Here is a 20892-nt window from a genome sequence, read left to right on the forward strand (position 1 = left end):
TTGGAGTTCCGAAAATTCCCATTTGTGTGAATCGAATGCACTGCAATCTCCCAAAGTTACTAATTGGGCTGTGGTATGCGGCAGAGACATTATTGACTATTTTGTCGCATGAAAACAACAACTAGTTAATGTTAGGCTGCAATTTTGGAATAATCTGTCGTCACACAGCTAGCGTTGGAGGATCGACCAGGCACCGGTTGGTTCACGCAAGACGGGGCTACCTCACATCGCATCGAGCGTGTGTTTCGCTTTCTTGAGGAATATTTCGGGAATAGAGTAAATGGGTTGTGTTATTGCAAATTTACTGGTGCAGGGATGGATTCGCCTCCGTATTCGCGCGATCTGACTCCTTGTGACTACTTTTTTGTGGGATACACTGAAGGACACTGTCCATCCGAACCATCCCACCACGCTGGACGATCTTGAATCGTCGATCTGTGTGGCATCTGAATGCGTTTCCGTTGACGCACTATAAGATGTGATGGCAAATTTCACTTCCGTTTGCACCAATTTCGTACTGGGAGAAGCTGAGATTTAGAAAAAATTGTGATGTGACTGAAAAGACTGCCTGCAGAGGTCGAGTTTAATTAAGCATTCTGATACTGTACGAGGTGCACAGCTTACAGCGCCACCTGTTAGCAGCTTTTCGAACTAAGTATAAACTTGGGTATAACTTCCGTACAAAATTCTTCCATCCTTCACAATAAACATACCTTTTGTTGCATTCGTCTACCGATCTTAGTTTTTTAGATATTCAATTTTGAAATCAGGAACTCATCCTCTGGAAGCCAAGATATACTTTTCGTTTCGTTACGCAAATTATCCTCAAATTTCTGCATTGATTCGTACTGAAGATACAGTCTTGTGAAAGCGAATAAATCCTTTTTAACAGCCCACCAGTCCATAATTTTAATCTAACCCCCCCCCCCCTACTACCCTCTCCTTCATGATGACTACCCCTTCCCTGACAACCTTAGTAAGGCCAATCACTTTGCCTCCTACCTCTCCGATATCTTTACCCTCCCTGACGATCTCCAGTTCGATTACTCCCTCTTCCCAGATGTCCGCGATCGAACTGACACCTCTGTCCCTCCCCTCGCACCTGGTTTCCAGTACTTGGACAACATTGCACACACGGAACTCGATGCCCCATCACTACTCAGGATATCATCACTACACTCCGCACAAAACGCAACACCGCTCCCAGTCACGATCGTGTTACCTATCGCCACCTCCGTGAAGCTCCCGCCTCCTTCCTCTCCATCCTGGCCGGGCTGTATCCTGATGTTCCTCAAACCCGGGAGTTCCGCTGTCTCCTCCTACCGTCCCATCAACCTTACATCGGTCTTCAGCAAGGTCCTGGAATCCATCCTTACCGGACGCATCCACCAGCTCTCTTCCAGCACCGCCTCCTTCCCGCTACCCAGTGTGGCTTTCGACTGTCCTTCTCTGCCGATGACCTTCTCCTTCACCTCACTCATTTCCTCTCTGAACAGCTCAACTCCCGTCGATCCGCCATCTTCCTCTCCCTCGACAGTGAACATGCTTACGACCGTGTATGGCATTTCGGTCTCCTCTTCAAGCTCCAAACCTTCGCCCTTCCTATCAGCTACGTCCGTCTGATCGGGTCCTTTCTTTCCCAACGTCCTTCCTATGTCACCATCCACAACACGGATTCCTACACCTTCCACCCCTCCGCCGGTGTGCCCCAACGTTCCGTCCTCTCCCCTCTTCTCTACCTTCTGTATACGGCGGACATGCCGCCGCCTTCAACCCCCATCCACCTTCTCCAGTGCGCCGATGACACCGCCTTCCTTGCCCTCGCCCCCACCCTGCAACGCTCCCAACACCTTCTCCAATCCCATCTTGACCGGTTCCCCGCTTGGTGTAACCAGTGGTTGCTCAAGGTCAATCCTTCCAAGACCCAGGCGATCATTGCAGGCAAAACCACCCCTTCCTTCCGTCTCCTCCACTTCTATGTCACCATTTATGGCCGTCCTATCGCCCTCACCCCCACCCTCAAGTACCTTGGCGTCACCCTTGACCGTCGCCTTTCCTGGATCCCCCATCTCTGGACTATCCAAGCCAAGGCATGCTCCCGACTCATTGTCCTCAAGCTCCTTTCTGGCAGCACATGGGGTCTGTACCCCTCCTTCATCCTCCACAACTATAATCCCCTCATCCACCCTATCCTCTGCTACGCCCATCCTGCCTGGATCTCTGCCCCTCCTACCTTTTACAAATCCCTTCAAATCCCATAACGCCATGCGCACCGCCTCACCTATCGCATCCGCCTGCCCTTCCCCACGTGGATCCTGTATGACCTCATCCCGTTCCCACACCTCCTCCTTTTCCTCAAACGGATACGGATCCTCTACACCTCCCACAAACTTGATTCCCCTCACCCGCTTGTCTCTCCCATCCTCTCCCACCCCAGTCTGCTGCTGCGCCTGTATTCCCACGTCCCACCCGCTCTCCATTTCTCCACTCTCCATACCCTTGCGCACACAGATAAAATGAAGTGCTACGGATACTGCTTACACGTAAGATACATAGAATGACAGCGTATAGTGTTTAAAAAAGTATCACATTTTTATGGCACACAGAAGAACTTGCATATAATTAAAATAAAAAATATGTAGATATCATTACGTTTAACGGCTGTTGAAAAATGTAGTTGAACTGCAGAATGTTAGCCAATATCAATCAATTGAAACTTAGCTTAGTATAGGGTTAAAACTTAGCCGACATTCTGTGTTATTTCCATTAGGCTCATCTTGCTGTTTTCCTGAACAATATATAATACTTATCACACTATATCGGATGTTCTACAAAGATTGAATCCATCCTTTATAGTCTCACAGCTTCTCTCATATTCTCATATCCTAATTACCACAACACTACCTGACTGACAGACGTATACTTTTCCACTGTGTTTGCATGTGATTATACACACACCAGGGGTTGCAATTTCTCTCCAGTTAAAATTTATGTATGCTGTTGTTACAGTAAACCGAAGGTCTATAGTTGCTAGACTTTAACTTTTGTGAAGTTATCTAAATTTTGACAACTTGTGGGTTGGTGCAACAGTTTTGTAAATGCTGACCGGTTTGAGTTAGCCATCGCAGAGAAGTGGTGTAATTTTACGCATTCTGCTTTCGTAGAATATTATCAATCAGACCAAAGAAAAAGCCATCACTGGAAGCGGTAAGTTCATATGGTTCAAATGGCTTTGAGCACTATGGAACTTAACTTCTGAGGTCATCAGTCCCCTAGAACTTAGAACTACTTAGCCCTAACTAACCTAAGGACATCACACATCCATGCCCGAGGCAGGATTCGAACCTGCGACCGTAGGGGTGGCGCGGTTCTAGACTGTAGCGCGTAGAACCGCTCGGCCACTCCGGCCGGCGAAGAGGTAAGTCTGATAGTTTGTAATTCCGTTTCAGAGACAGATTAAAATAATGGAGCCGAAAAGAGGTGATGCTCGTTGGAATGGAAAGCTGCTAATCTGTGTCTTTGTGGATATTGGGAGCTTGCAGGGATTTCGTATCTGTAGCTGTGGTTTATCTGTAAATACTAATTAATGGCTCCTTGGGTGAACTACTGTTTTTATGTCCAAGACATTTCTAGAAGACCCTCCCAGTTCCATTGTGAACTGTACTTTGTTACGTCTGGAGTTCATATGTTGTATTAGTATATCTAACCGTCTAGTGGTACTGGTCCATAAACACAGCACATTATTCACATAAATCGCCCAGTATTCAATTTAGCAGCTCAGTGGCTCTTTCTGAAAGAATTTTTAAAGTACTTATGTATGTAAGCAGCTTGTAGAGTAGTGGTCGTCAAACATTTTTGTTCAAGTGTCAACAGTGACATTGTATGACGGCATCTCGTAACACATGTGTTCCGACAATATTGTTATTTAATAACGTTCATAAATTAGTATGTTATCAGCTCCCAATACACTAGCTCTAGAAAGGCGTTGATACGTTGTCCGCCGGCCCCTCCGAGTACTGATCGTTAAAAGTCGGCACCATTCGGAACACTCCTTGTCGACTGTTGTGTTTGAAATTCCTGCCAACCCCAGCACCTACAGAGCTGTACCACTGTAACGGCCTCACGAAGTTTTCCGTTGTCTGTGTCAGCGGATGATAAACAAATTAATAACACTAATTATATTTAAATGCATTACGCAGTATGAGAAACGTCTAATTGTAAAATGTAAATTCCCACGGTCGGAAATGTCACAATTAATAAAATGTTCTGAGCCACTATGCCTTGGTAGAATGGATTTCACCTTAAACCCAACGTTTCGTCCCAATTTACGGACATTTTTAAGGTGGGTCGTAGCTACTTCGAATTTCCGATGCACACACTGGCTCGCTGGCAACGGCCTTGCGACAGTGGATACACCGGTTCCCGTCAGATCACCGAAGTTAAGAGCTGTTGGGTGTGGCCAGCACTTCGATGGGTGACCGTTCAGGCCACCTTACGCTATTGCCGTTTTTCTGTGTGGACTCAGCCTCGTGATGCCAATTGAGGAGTTACTCGACCGATTAGTAGCGGCTCTGGTCACAGAAAACCATCATAACAACCGCGAGAGCGGTGTGCTGACCACACGTCCCTCCTATCTGCATCCTCAGTGAGGATGACACGCCGGTCGGATGGTCCCGTCCTGCCGACGAAGTGCTATCTATCTGGCTCGCTACTGACTACATCAATATTCCGATTCCTCGTTCTTCCACGCAGTGGCGTGACGTCACATGTTTTGAATGGGCGAGCGAAATTGGCCGTTATCGACTGCCGTCGTCCTCTGTTGTTATCACCCCATGGTGGAAGACTGGTGCATACGAGGGCTATCCACAAAGTACAAAACGTTTTGGAATTAAAAATAAATAAAGTATTGGAAATTTTTTTTATTATATACAGCTGAAAGCCTCACTTAAATACTACTTTTCTACATAGTTGCCATTTAAATTAAGGCACTTGTCGTAGCGATGGAAGAGCTTGGAAATTCCTTCGTTGTAAAATTCGGCCGCCTGGCCCTTCAACCACGTGGTTACCTCTTCTCGAAGCTGTGCGTCATCATCATAACGCTGTATAGCCAACCACTTCTTCATTGCTGGGAATAAGTGGAAGTCGCTCGGTGCCAGATCGGGACTGTACGGTGGATGAGGAAACAACTCCCACTTAAAAGATTCGAGAACTTCACGAGTGGCATTTGCCGTGTGGGCCCGGGCGTTGTCGTGAATCAGCAAGATCTTTGAGCCCAACTTTTCCCTGCGCTTGTTTTGTATTGCTCTTCTGAGGTTGTGCAGAGTTTGGCAATACCTTTGAGAGTTTATTGTAATGCCTCTTTCCAGGAAATCCACAAAAATCACACCTTTTCTGTCCCAAAAGACAGTCGCCATCACCTTCCTTGCCGACATTTCTGCATGCATTTCTTGGGTTTTTGGGGGAAATTTGTGTGCCCCCACTGCATTGACTGCAATTTTGTCTCGCAGTTCACATGCATAACCCATGTTTCATCACCAGTAACGATGCGATCGAGTAATGAGTCGCCATCTTTCTCGTAAGCGTCCAAAAACTTTAACGCTGCAGCCATTCGCTGATTTTTGTGAATCTCTGTCAAGATTTTTGGTATCCATCTTGCACAAAACTTGTGGTAACCAAGCTTTTCGGTAATGATTTTGTGCAACAAACGTCGTGAAATTTGTGGAAAACTCATAGAGAGTTCCGTTATTGTGAAATTACGGTTTTCACGGACCACGGCATCGACTTTTTCGACAAGTTCGGCAGTCACTTTGCTGAGTCTTCCACTTCGCTCTTCGTCGTGAACGTTAGTTCGGCCATTTTTAAATTTTATGTGCCATTGACGCACTCCACCTTCAGTGATTATGTTGTCCCCATACACTTCACAAAGCTGCCGATAGATTTCTATCGGTGTACAGTGTCTTGCAGTCAGAAACCTTATAACAGCAAGCACTTCACACTTCGCGGCATTTTCAATTAACGCTGACATTTCAAACTGTCACAGTACCTCAACGGAGTACAGCACGAACCTCTCACTAGCACGGCAGGATGCCGACTGAGTGGCGGAATGCCATGACACCAAGATGGCCGCGCTAGCCCCGCCCCTAACGGACACTAACGAAAACGTAATGTACTTTGTGGATAGCCCTCGTATTTTCTTCATCACCAGAATCCAGATGTCATTCAATTTCACACCCTCTTCCTTCCTACTGAAATTCCTGGGGTGTTTATAATCTCTTAAGGCCTCTCTTGTATAACCTTTCACGGTATTCACTTGTGGCTACCAGTACTTGAGTCCTATCAAAATTAATGTGGTGGTCTCCCAGCTGCAAAGTATGTTCTGTAACAGGCGATCTCTCAATCTCTCCTCTTCTGCGATTGCCCTTATTATCTTCTAGCCGTTTTTTGACAGGTTTTTTATTCTGTGGTAGCCACGTATACCTCTCCACAATTGCACAGAATCCTATAAATTCCTGCTTTTTCCACGGTTGGCGAGCATCCTTGGCCGATATTGGTTTCTCTTGGATCTTCCGGATGGTTTGCACATTTCCGCAATGTTTCGCTTTTTCAAGATTTTTCCTATACTGTCAATAAAATCCTTAATGAAAAGCAGGAAAACTTTCTGTTTCACCGGCCCTTAAACATCCCTACAATTTCTACATTCATCTGGATAGGAATCAAGCTCTGGTAGCCACAAGAGGAGACCATGAAAGGTTATACAAGAGAGACCATAGGTATTGTAAAAACACCCCAGGAATTTCAGTAGGGAGGAAGAGGGCGTGAAATTGAATGACGTCGGGATTCCAGTGCTGAGGAAAAGGTGTTCCAATCTTCCACTGAGGGGTGATGGCAACAGCAGACGATGGCAGTCGATAACGACCAATTGTGCTCGTGCATGCAGCCGGCCGCGGTGGTCTAGCGGTTCTGGCGCTGCAGTCCGGAACCGCGGGACTGCTACGGTCGCGGGTTCGAATCCTGCCTCGGGCATGGGTGTGTGTGATGTCCTTAGGTTAGTTAGGTTTAAGTAGTTCTAAGTTCTAGGGGACTTATGACCTAAGATGTTGAGTCCCATAGTGCTCAGAGCCATTTGCTCGTGCATGCAAAGCATGTGACGTCACGCCACTGCGCGGAAGAGCGTTGAAGCACGCGGAAGCGGAAATTTACTGTAGTCAGTGGCTACGAGGGCTATCCACAAATTACAATACGTTTTGGAATTAAAAATAAATAGAGTATTGGAAATTTTTTTATTATATACAGATGAAAGCCACATTTAAATGCCACTTTTCTACATAGTTGCCATTTAAATTAAGGCACTTATCGTAGCGATGGACGAGCTTGGAAATTCCTTCGTCGTAAAATTCGGCCGCCTGGCCCTTCAACCACTTGGTTACCTCTTCTCGAAGCTGTGCGTCGTCAACAAAACGCTGTATAGCCAACCACTTCTTCATTGCTGGGAATAAGTGGAAGTCGCTCGGTGCCAGATCGGGACTGTACGGTGGATGAGGAAACAACTCCCACTTAAAAGATTCGAGAACTTCACGAGTGGCATTTGCCGTGTGGGCCCGGGCGTTGTCGTGAATCAGCAAGAACTTTGAGCCCAACTTTTCCCTGCGCTTGTTTTGTATTGCTCTTCTGAGGTTGTGCAGAGTTTGGCAATACCTTTGAGAGTTTATTGTAATGCCTCTTTCCAGGAAATCCACAAAAATCACACCTTTTCTGTCCCAAAAGACAGTCGCCATCACCTTCCTTGCCGACATTTCTGCAAGCATTTCTTGGGTTTTTGGGGGAAATTTGTGTGCCCCCACTGCATTGACTGCAATTTTGTCTCGCAGTTCACATGCATAACCCATGTTTCATCACCAGTAACGATGCGATCGAGTAATGAGTCGCCATCTTTCTCGTAAGCGTCCAAAAACGTTAACGCTGCAGCCATTCGCTGATTTTTGTGAATCTCTGTCAAGAATTTTGGTATCCATCTTGCACAAACCTTGTGGTAACCAAACTTTTCGGTAATGATTTCGTGCAACAAACGTCGTGAAATTTGTGGAAAACTCATAGAGAGTTCCGTTATTGTGAAATTACGGTTTTCACGGACCACGGTATCGACTTTTTCGACAAGTTCGGCAGTCACTTAGCTGAGTCTTCCACTTCGCTCTTCGTCGTGAACGTTAGTTCGGCCATTTTTAAATTCTATGACCCATTGACGCACTCCACCTTCAGTGATTATGTTGTCCCCATACACTTCACAAAGCTGCCGGTAGATTTCTATCGGTGTACAGTTTTTTGCAGTCAGAAACCTTATAACAGCAAGCACTTCACACTTCGCAGCATTTTCAATTAACGCTGACATTTCAAACTGTCACACTACCTCAACGGAGTACAGCACGAACCTCTCACTAGCACGGCAGGATGCCGACTGAGTGGCGGAATGCCATGACACCAAGATGGCCGCGCTAGCCCCGCCCCTAACGGACACAAACGAAAACGTAATGTACTTTGTGGATAGCCCTCGTATTTTCTTCATCACCGGAATCCAGATGTCATTCAATTTCACACCCTCTTCCTTCCTACTGAAATTCCTGGGGTGTTTATAATCTCTTAAGGCCTCTCTTGTATAACCTTTCACGGTATTCACTTGTGGCTACCAGTACTTGAGTCCTATCAAAATTAATGTGGTGGTCTCCCAGCCGCAAAGTGTGTTCTGTAACAGGCGATCTCTCAATCTCTCCTCTTCTGCAATTGCCCTTATTCTCTTCTAGCCGTTTTTTGGCAGGTTTTTGATTCTGTGGTAGCCACGTGCACCTCTCCACAACTGCACAGAATCCTATAAATTCCTGCTTTTTCCACGGTTGGCGAGCATCCTTGGCCGATATTGGTTTCTCTTGGATCTTCCGGATGGTTTGCACATTTCCGCAATGTTTCGCTATTTCAAGATTTTTCCTATGCTGTCAATAAAATCCTTAATGAAAAGCAGGAAAACTTTCTGTTTCACCGGCCCTTAAACATCCCTACGATTTCTACATTCATCTGGATAGGAGTCAAGTTCTGGTAGCCACAAGAGGAGACCATGAAAGGTTATACAAGAGAGACCATAGGTATTGTAAAAACACCCCAGGAATTTCAGTAGGAAGGAAGAGGGCGTGAAATTGAATGACGTCAGGATTCCAGTGCTGAGGAAGAGGTGTACCAGTCTTCCACTGATGGGTGATAGCAACAGCGGACGATGGCAGTCGATAACGACCAATTGTGCTCGTGCATGCAAAGCATGTGACGTCACGCCACTGCGCGGAAGAGCGTTGAAGCACGCGGAAGCGGAAATTTACTGTAGTCAGTGGCTACGAGGGCTATCCACAAATTACAATATGTTTTGGAATTAAAAATGAATAGAGTATTGGAAATTTTTTTTATTATATACAGATGAAAGCCACACTTAAATACTACTTTTCTACATAGTTGCCATTTAAATTAAGGCACTTATCGTAGCGATGGACGAGCTTGGAAATTCCTTCGTCGTACAATTCGGACGCCTGGCCCTTCAACCACGTGGTTACCTCTTCTCGAAGCTGTGCGTCGTCATCAAAACGCTGTATAGCCAACCACATCTTCATTGCTGGGAATAAGTGGAAGTCGCTCGGTGCCAGGTCGGGACTGTACGGTGGATGAGGAAACAACTCCCACTTAAAAGATTCGAGAACTTCACGAGTGGCATTTGCCGTGTGGGCCCGGGCGTTGTCGTGGATCAGCAAGATCTTTGAGCCCAACTTTTCCCTGCGCTTGTTTTGTATTGCTCTTCTGAGGTTGTGCAGAGTTTGGCAATACCTTTGAGAGTTTATTGTAATGCCTCTTTCCAGGAAATCCACAAAAATCACACCTTTTCTGTCCCAAAAGACAGTCGCCATCACCTTCCTTGCCGACATTTCTGCATGCATTTCTTGGGTTTTTGGGGGAAATTTGTGTGCCCCCACTGCATTGACTGCAATTTTGTCTCGCAGTTCACATGCTTAACCCATGTTTCATCACCAGTAACGATGCGATCGAGTAATGAGTCGCCATATTTCTCGTAAGCGTCCAAAAACGTTAACGCTGCAGCCATTCGCTGATTTTTGTGAATCTCTGTCAAGATTTTTGGTATCCATCTTGCACAAAACTTGTGGTAACCAAACTTTTCGGTAATGATTTCGTGCAACAAACGTCGTGAAATTTGTGGAAAACTCATAGAGAGTTCCGTTATTGTGAAATTACGGTTTTCACGGACCACGGCATCGACTTTTTCGACAAGTTCGGCAGTCACTTTGCTGAGTCTTCCACTTCGCTCTTCGTCGTGAACGTTAGTTCGGCCATTTTTAAATTTTATGACCCATTGACGCACTCCACCTTCAGTGATTATGTTGTCCCCATACACTTCACAAAGCTGCCGATAGATTTCTATCGGTGTACAGTTTTTTGCAGTCAGAAACCTTATAACAGCAAGCACTTCACACTTCGCAGCATTTTCAATTAACGCTGACATTTCAAACTGTCACACTACCTCAACGGAGTACAGCACGAACCTCTCACTGGCACGGCAGGATGCCGACTGAGTGCGGAATGCCATGACACCAAGATGGCCGCGCTACCCCACCCCTAACGGACACAAACGAAAACGTAATGTACTTTGTGGATAGCCCTCGTATTTTCTTCATCACCGGAATCCAGATGTCATTCAATTTCACACCCTCTTCCTTCCTACTGAAATTCCTGGGGTGTTTATAATCTCTTAAGGCCTCTCTTGTATAACCTTTCACGGTATTCACTTGTGGCTACCAGTACTTGAGTCCTATCAAAATTAATGTGGTGGTCTCCCAGCCGCAAAGTGTGTTCTGTAACAGGCGATCTCTCAATCTCTCCTCTTCTGCAATTGCCCTTATTCTCTTCTAGCCGTTTTTTGGCAGGTTTTTTATTCTGTGGTAGCCACGTGCACCTCTCCACAACTGCACAGAATCCTATAAATTCCTGCTTTTTCCACGGTTGGCGAGCATCCTTGGCCGATATTGGTTTCTCTTGGATCTTCCGGATGGTTTGCACATTTCCGCAATGTTTCGCTATTTCAAGATTTTTCCTATGCTGTCAATAAAATCCTTAATAAAAAGCAGGAAAACTTTCTGTTTCACCGGCCCTTAAACATCCCTACGATTTCTACATTCATCTGGATAGGAGTCAAGTTCTGGTAGCCACAAGAGGAGACCATGAAAGGTTATACAAGAGAGACCATAGGTATTGTAAAAACACCCCAGGAATTTCAGTAGGAAGGAAGAGGGCGTGAAATTGAATGACGTCGGGATTCCAGTGCTGAGGAAGAGGTGTACCAGTCTTCCACTGAGGGGTGATAGCAACAGCGGACGATGGCAGTCGATAACGACCAATTGTGCTCGTGCATGCAAAGCATGTGACGTCACGCCACTGCGCGGAAGAGCGTTGAAGCACGCGGAAGCGGAAATTTACTGTAGTCAGTGGCTACGAGGGCTATCCACAAATTACAATATGTTTTGGAATTAAAAATAAATAGAGTATTGGAAATTTTTTTTATTATATACAGATGAAAGCCACACTTAAATACTACTTTTCTACATAGTTGCCATTTAAATTAAGGCACTTATCGTAGCGATGGACGAGCATGGAAATTCCTTCGTCGTACAATTCGGACGCCTGGCCCTTCAACCACGTGGTTACCTCTTCTCGAAGCTGTGCGTCGTCATCAAAACGCTGTATAGCCAACCACTTCTTCATTGCTGGGAATAAGTGGAATTCGCTCGGTGCCAGGTCGGGACTGTACGGTGGATGAGGAAACAACTCCCACTTAAAAGATTCGAGAACTTCACGAGTGGCATTTGCCGTGTGGGCCCGGGCATTGTTGTGGATCAGCAAGATCTTTGAGCCCAACTTTTCCCTGCGCTTGTTTTGTATTGCTCTTCTGAGGTTGTGCAGAGTTTGTGCAATACCTTTGAGAGTTTATTGTAATGCCTCTTTCCAGGAAATCCACAAAAATCACACTTTTTCTGTCCCAAAAGAAGGTCGCCATCACCTTCCTTGCCGACACTTCTGCATGCATTTCTTGGGTTTTTGGGGGAAATTTGTGTGCCCCCACTGCATTGACTGCAATTTTGTGTCGCAGTTCACATGCTTAACCCAAGTTTCATCACCAGTAACGATGCGATCGAGTAATGAGTCGCCATCTTTCTCGTAAGCGTCCAAAAACTTTAACGCTGCAGCCATTCGCTGATTTTTGTGAATCTCTGTCAAGATTTTTGGTATCCATCTTGCACAAAACTTGTGGTAACCAAACTTTTCGGTAATGATTTCGTGCAACAAACGTCGTGAAATTTGTGGAAAACTCATAGAGAGTTCCGTTATTGTGAAATTACGGTTTTCACGGACCACGGCATCGACTTTTTCGACAAGTTCGGCAGTCACTTTGCTGAGTCTTCCACTTCGCTCTTCGTCGTGAACGTTAGTTCGGCCATTTTTAAATTTTATGACCCATTGACGCACTCCACCTTCAGTGATTATGTTGTCCCCATACACTTCACAAAGCTGCCGGTAGATTTCTATCGGTGTACAGTTTTTCGCAGTCAGAAACCTTATAACAGCAAGCACTTCACACTTCGCGGCATTTTCAATTAACGCTGACCTTTCAAACTGTCACACTACCTCAACGGAGTACAGCACGAACCTCTCACTAGCACGGCAGGATGCCGACTGAGGGGCGGAATGCCATGACACCAAGATGGCGGCGCTAGCCCCGCCCCTAACGGACACTAACGAAAACGTAATGTACTTTGTGGATAGCCCTCGTATTTTCTTCATCACCGGAATCCAGATGTCATTCAATTTCACACCCTCTTCCTTCCTACTGAAATTCCTGGGGTGTTTATAATCTCTTAAGGCCTCTCTTGTATAACCTTTCACGGTATTCACTTGTGGCTACCAGTACTTGAGTCCTATCAAAATTAATGTGGTGGTCTCCCAGCCGCAAAGTGTGTTCTGTAACAGGCGATCTCTCAATCTCTCCTCTTCTGCAATTGCCCTTATTCTCTTCTAGCCGTTTTTTGGCAGGTTTTTGATTCTGTGGTAGCCACGTGCACCTCTCCACAACTGCACAGAATCCTATAAATTCCTGCTTTTTCCACGGTTGGCGAGCATCCTTGGCCGATATTGGTTTCTCTTGGATCTTCCGGATGGTTTGCACATTTCCGCAATGTTTCGCTTTTTCAAGATTTTTCCTATGCTGTCAATAAAATCCTTAATGAAAAGCAGGAAAACTTTCTGTTTCACCGGCCCTTAAACATCCCTACGATTTCTACATTCATCTGGATAGGAGATAAGTTCTGGTAGCCACAAGAGGAGACCATGAAAGGTTATACAAGAGAGACCATAGGTATTGTAAAAACACCCCAGGAATTTCAGTAGGAAGGAAGAGGGCGTGAAATTGAATGACGTCGGGATTCCAGTGCTGAGGAAGAGGTGTACCAGTCTTCCACTGAGGGGTGATAGCAACAGCGGACGATGGCAGTCAATAACGACCAATTGTGCTCGTGCATGCAAGGCATGTGACGTCACGCCACTGCGCGGAGGAGCGTTGAAGTACGGGGAAGCGGAAATTTACTGTAGTCAGTGGCTACGACCCCCCCCCCCCCCTTGGAAATGTCCTCCACAGATGGGGACGAAAAGTTGGGTTCTAAGATGAAATCGATTCGACCACAGCATAATAGTCAGGAACTGCGAGTATGGGACACGATCACAAACGTCTTCTAAGTGTTCTGAACGTCGTTTTTATTCCGCTCATTACGATGCATTACGATAGTCTTAATTTAGTTTCATATTCTTTGCCACAAATACAGGGCGATCCCGTGATGATGTTACAAACTACTGGAGGTGATGGGAATGGCTGAATATATCAGTTTGAGATCAGGGACCCTAGTTCGCAACCGAGCGAAGTGGCGCAGTGGCTAGCACACTGGACTCGCATTCGGGAGGACGACGGTTCAATTCCGCGTCCGGTCATCCTGATTTAGGTTTTCCGTGATTTCCCTAAATCGTCCCAGGCAAATGCCGGGATGGTTTCTCTGAAAGGTTACGGCGGACTTCCTATCCCGTCCTTCCCTAATCCACTGAGACCGATGACCTCGATGTTTGGTCTCTTCCCCCAAACAACCCTAGTCCGCAAACGACCGAGTCAAAAGTTATAAGTGAAAATCGTTCTGATACCTCTGACAACATACATGTACCGGTACTGTTGTTGCTAAGATTGAAGGGTAGATAACTTCCAGAGGTCGTGGTGTGAGTGTGGACAAAACAAAAAGAAAAGTCTAGTAAAGATGGGATCTAAAATGCATACCTGAAGTTCTACCAGCACTTGTTGTTCATCTTCGATAGTGTGAAACACACCTCTTCTGCTGAACAAGTGTCCATAGCTCTTAAGGCATGCGTTTTAGAGATAATATTTAGTGGACTATTTTCTTGTTTGGGTCCACACTACCTTCTCCAAAAATACGGAAAGCACAGGACTTGCAGTAGAAATTATGTGTTTCACAGAACGAAGATGAACAAGTGCTCATAGCTCATAAGATATGTAGTTTAGAGTCTGTGTTTACTAGATTTGTTTTTGTTTTAGTCCATACAGTGACCTCTGAAAGTTGTGAACCCTACAATCTTGGCAACAACAATACCGGTGTGTGTGTATTGTGTATTGAACCGGGGACCTAGAAGCGACGTAGAGGCTTCGTCCCGCTGTAGCCCTCAGTGGTTCACAACCCCACAATAAGCCACAGTAGTCTATCCACCCCAACGCCGCCCCACACCGAACCCAGGTTTGTTATGCGGTTCGGCCCCCAGTGTATCCCCCTGGGAACGTCTCATACCAGATGACTATAAACACAAATGTTTGCGTGGTAGAGTAATTAAGGCAATCACTGACATAGTGTACCTGAGGCGGAGTAAGGAGAACCAGCCCGCATTCACCGAGGCAGATGAAAACCGCCTTAAAAACCATCCACAGCCTGACCGGCACACCGGACACTAATCTGCCGGGCGGATTCGTGGCGGGGACTGGCATACCTTCCCGCTCGGGAAGCAGCGCGTTAGATCGCGCGGTTAGCCCGGGCGGGCAGAATACCGGTACATGTATCCCAATGTCACAGTTATCAGAACGATTTTCGCTTATAATCCTCGACTCGTTCGTTTCCAGATCAGGGCCCGTTACCTCAAACTGATACAATTACGCTTATCCATCACCCCTGGTAGTTCCTAGCATTATGACGTAGTCGCCTTGTATGCAGGGTGACCTTCTCTACAATGTGCATTCAGGAATGCTTCTTATTTCCGTTTAAAATTTATACAGTAAGTTGATCGATTCGACTCTCGCACGCAAGCGAATTTTCTGAACTGGAAGAGAAACAATGAAACATCCCCTGTCCTTTTTCGTGCTCTAACCCCGCTGTGACCATACTACTTAGCCCTCCGTCCCTGAGGTAAATGACCAAATTCGCCAACGTCAACTAAAATTTATCACATCTCAAAATATTACTGACTCTGTAGGTATTTTTGTTTGTCACTGAGCAGGAAAAACTACACTCTTGCGGAGTCGATTCGGCTGTTACTTGCTAGATGTATATTACTATAAAATACAGCTGAGCACAGCGAGCCGCACAAACAGAGGGTGGAGCAAATAGAAGTGGCCTGGAGAACAGTGTTCCAGGATACAAAGACACAGAGTAGAGGGAAGGAACTACACTACTAACCTGTGTTAAAAGTGACCACCATTCACTCTTGGCACTTTTGGGCCTTGGTCAACAAGTTGCTGAAGGCGCATCCAAGTTAAATTGCTGCAATTGCTGCACACTCATCCGAAATGTTCTGCTGTAGTTCTTGAAGTCTATGAGGGCTGCTGCGATACACCTTAGGCTAGAGGGCTCCCCACACAAAGTAATCGCATATTGACAGATCAGGTGTCTGGGGTGGCCAGCTGCGACCGCGACCATACTGACCTCTACTAACAACTCAGTCAGACGTGAAGATTGTGTAAATGTGCTCCGAGGTTCAGACGGCTATATGGACAGTTACTCCACCCTGTTGAAAGTAACTGTAGGTCTTTTCCTCCTCCCTTAATGCTGTCACAGATGGTTTCAAAATGCTGGCAATATAACGTGCCGAAGTCAGCGTCTGATGAAAGGAGATGGTACCAACAATGCGGCGCGCAGGCACTGCGCGCCAAACCCTTCTGATCGTGCAATGGTGTTTCGTGGAAGTTATGAAAATTCTCCGCTGCCCAGAACCTGGTGAGCTGACATAACCACTCATCTGAAACCAGGCTTCATAAGACATAATGACCAGATCCATGTCCAAGCAATTCATTGCTATCTCAGCGAACAGAAACTCACAAAACTGGAGGCGCTGAGTAGCATCTGCGGGTTTTAGCGCATGAACAACACACACTCGGTAGGAATGCATGTGCAGGTCCAGGTGGAGTATTCGTCCGCATGATCGATGAGATATGCTGTTCTCTTGCTTCAGGCGTCAGGTTGATTTGGCAAGACTCTCAAGCATTTTCTGGTGCCCTGCAGCCACATTTACTGGTGTGAGGGCACGTTTCGGAATGTTTTAGACTTGTTCAAAGGAGATCCTGCCTGACGCCATTTTCAGACTAAGCGTTGCATGGCACTCTTTGCTGGCACTCTGACATCATTAAACTTCTCAGCAAACAACTAATCACACCGTTTCCACGACTTTGTTGTCATGCAACTTTCAACAACGAATGCCCGCTGCTCCACTGTGAGTACCATCGACCGCTTTGCACTGCTCCACTCACACTGACACAGCCTGCACTACGCTCTGAACCGGTGTGGATCATGTAGCGGACGTACTCGTTGTGTGCGCGTCGTAGGGTGTGATTACATGCATACATTTATGTCCAATCGTTTGGGTCACTGTTATTTGCCCAACCCTGTGCTTGATTCGGGCCGTATGCGGCCTGGGAGCCGCATTTTGACGACCACCACTCTAGAGAGTGGGGAAAAGGTTGTGACTAGTGGGGTGCTGCCTTCTTAATTTGTAGTAGTTAGTGTGAGCTGGGTGAGGCGGCTAATGAGAGAACTTGCTACCCTGGCGGGGTCGCCAGCTCGGTGTAGCAGGGAGCGCGCCGTTGCACCGTGGAGCTGGTCCGGCGGCTTTCTCCAGCCGCCATTGTCCCAGGCCAAGCGGATTGAGAGATCGCTCGTTAGCCGGTGCAGATTGCGATCGGGAAGATATACGCGACAAGCTCCGTGTCCGCCCGCCACCGCCTTCGCCGAATGAATCTTCTTCCCTGTTCGACGCCGCCACCGCCGCCGATGTTGTTGTCTCGCCTACATAACTGCAGGAACCACGGCGATTCCTCACCTATCACTTTAGTTCCTCCTCTTCATGCTGTGGCGATCACGGTTTATGTGCTCGGAGATAGTAGTGTGATAGCTTGTGTAATTGCCAGTTGTCCAGTTGCTTGGGCGGCCATACGTCATAAACAATGATGATGTATTCACTTCGTGGTGAAACCTTCTCTTTCTGTACCCTTACCATTACAGAGAGCTGTGTATTCATTTATTACTTGCCTTCCTTTTACTGTGGTTTTTTGTAGATGGTAATTTCCTTCAACTGATTGTTATGGCATACAAAGAGTTCTAGTAGGAGGGGCGCTCAATTAGTAAAGGAAACTTTATTTTCTCGGCCAATTTCGGCTGAAAAAATTCGGAATTTGTTGTGGGGAATAGTGAAATATTCCCGCTTCAGCCCTATTGTTTTATGAAGTTCCGATAGGTGGCGGTTCTATACGTAGCCTTCAGAAGAAGTGTCTGTAACAGATGTGCGTTCCAAGCAAAGATCTGTCACTAAGTTTCTCTCAGCGGAAAACCAGACCATCGCAGATATTCATCGGGGCTTCCAGAATGCTACGGAGACCTGTGAACAAAATCGGAATTCTGTTTGACGTCCACCCTCATGGTCCATCGATTAACTCTGAAGTGTATTGTGCTACCCTCAGGATATTGCAGAAACGGCTTCAACGTATTCGTCACCACAAAAATGTCCGTCCCAGGTAGCTGAGTGGTCAGCGCAAAAGAATGTCAATCCTAATGGCCCGGTCTCGATTCCCGGCTAGGTTGGAGATTTGCTCCCCTCAGGGACTGGGTGTTGTGTAGTCCTAATCATCATCATTTCATCCTCATCGACGCGAAAGTAGCCGAAGTGGCGTCAAAACGAAAGACTTGCACCCGGCGAACGGTCTATCCGACAGGAGGCCCTTGTCACACGACATTTATTTACCACAAAAATGCAAACGAGCTTCTACTTCTCCATGACAATGTAAGGCCTCATAGAAGTCTGAGCACTGGAGAGGAGCTCACAAAACTTCATTGGACTGTTCTTTCTCATCCTCCCTATTGCCCAGATCCCGCACATTCCGACTTCCATGTGTTTGGCCCAATGAAGAATGCACTCCGAGGAAAGTAGTACGTCTCCGATGTCTAAAACTAAAGTGGTACCAGTAATGTGGCTTAATGCAGTCGCTTTGAACGGTGATTATGTTGAAAAATAGGATTTTGTAACCAGAAGAGTGAGGAACAATGTAGTGTATTGCAATCCTGAATAAGACCCCCCCCCCCCCCCGCCCTTCTTGCATTCAGAAAAAATTGAGTTGCTTTACTTCTTGAACGCCTCGTGTAGAAGGGAGGGAAATAACAAATGAATACAAAGCTCTCTGTAATGGAACCATATTCTCCACCCCTAACGAACTATCAGACGGCCCGAATGTAAATAACACAAAACTAAACTGGTTCTCTTTTTCTCTCTCTCTCTCTCTCTCTCTCTCTCTCTCTCTCTCTCTCTCTCTCACACACACACACACACACACACACAAACGCACTGACACACACACATACACACACACACACACACACACACACACACGCTCAAAGCCTGCTGTCAAACAAAACTGCCATGAACACGACACAGGATGGCGGAACTACAGAACGTTTCGTAAACTCTGATGCAGAACGTATGTCTGATTATAGATTAGTTAAGTCTCGAAAAGGTGTAAACCGCAAGAAGTTAGTAAAAACTAATTAAGTATTCCTCAATTACTCACTAGTCCAGATAGTTCATCAGAAGTAACACATTTTTACAACTAACTACTCGGCAGATTTTCCGAAAACAATTACATGTACAGTAAGGTAGTAAACAAAAGGTAAAAATTGTCAACATAGCATTGCTGACAGCAGAAATTAAGGAACAGACAGTAGCAGTAACAAAAATAGCATTAACAAAGCGGAAAATAGGACAAAAACTAATAGTTTTCACTTGAGGCCTATATTTTTCAGTCCGTATGTAGCAATACACTGCAGAGAAATCCTCATTACTTGCATATTACGAACTGAAGCGAAATATTACCTGCACCGCAGATGACAGACAACTAAATACACAACATTACGCGCTATTAAGGGACATAATTCCAACATTACGTGTATGCATGTAAACATTTTCCTGTAGTTCAGAGGAAAAGTAAAGAAATCATACTGATGATGGTGAAACACCACTGAAGACGTATGGGTGTAAAAAAGAGAAAATTTTTTTTTACTCGGACAGAATCCTTTCAAAACACGTTCATCAACTATAAAGTGTTATCAATACAGTATACTACATGACCAAAGGTGTCCGGGCACCTATTAGTTTCCGGGCGGCTATAGGCGCTACAGTCTGGAACCGCGCGACCGCTACGGTCACAGGTTCGAATCCTGCCTCGGGCATGGATGTGTGTGATGTCCTTAGGTTAGTTAGGTTTAAGTAGTTCTAAGTTCTAGGGGACTTATGACCATAGCAGTTGAGTCCCATAGTGTTCAGAGCCATTTTTGAACCTGTTAGTGGACATTAATAATGGGAGTGTCCAACCCTGCCCTTTATGACGGCTTGCATTCTGCTGGCGACCCCTTCAAAGAGGTGTCTGAATGTCTGTACAAGAGTGGCAGCCCATTCTTTCTCAGTAACCGAAATCAGAAAAGGTTCCGATGTCTGACGCGGGATTCTGTAGCAATGTCTACGTTCTAGCTCACCCTAAAGCTGTTCCATTATGTTCGTGTTGGGACTCGGCCAGGCCAGTCCATTTCAGGATGTTATTGTCCATAAACCGTTGCCTGACAGATTCCGATTCATGACAGAATGCACTGTCATGCTGAACAGTCGTCCTCTCCGACCTGTTCCTCTACAGTATCCAGTTCACAATATTGTAAAACGTGTTCCCGTTATTCCGCTTTTAGCAGTTTCTTAAGTATAATAAGTGAACCACACGCCCAACCACAGACAATCCCGCGCCGCAACACAACCTCTAATAAAAATTACTTTATACTTCATTGTTGGCGCTGCATTTTGATGGAGGGTAACGCTCTCCAGGATTTCGCCAAATAAAGAAACCCTTCATTCCAACTGTTAGAGGGAATAGGATGATTCATTACCCCAAATCATTCGTTTTCGGTCATCCACGGTCAAGTGGGGTAGTTCTCTACTTAGCAAAGACTACAGAAGTGTGTGGCTATGAGAAGCTGCTCGACCATAGAACCCCATTCTTTTTAACCCCCTACGCACATTCATTACGTTAGCTGAACCGTTTGCAGCACTATGAACTCACCAATGATTCCTTCCGCTGGTTTCAAGCGATTTTTTACAACCACCCTCTTCAAAGTTCGATGACCCTTTTTCGCCACTACATGTGGTCTGCCTGGTTTAGCAGTCAGTTTTAGAAATGTTCCTGAAAGATTTATTTTTCAGGTGACTTCTGATGAGCAGGCCACGTTCGAAGTC

Source organism: Schistocerca nitens, chromosome 2, assembly GCF_023898315.1.
Source record: "Schistocerca nitens isolate TAMUIC-IGC-003100 chromosome 2, iqSchNite1.1, whole genome shotgun sequence".
Classification (NCBI taxonomy): Eukaryota; Metazoa; Arthropoda; class Insecta; order Orthoptera; family Acrididae; genus Schistocerca; species Schistocerca nitens.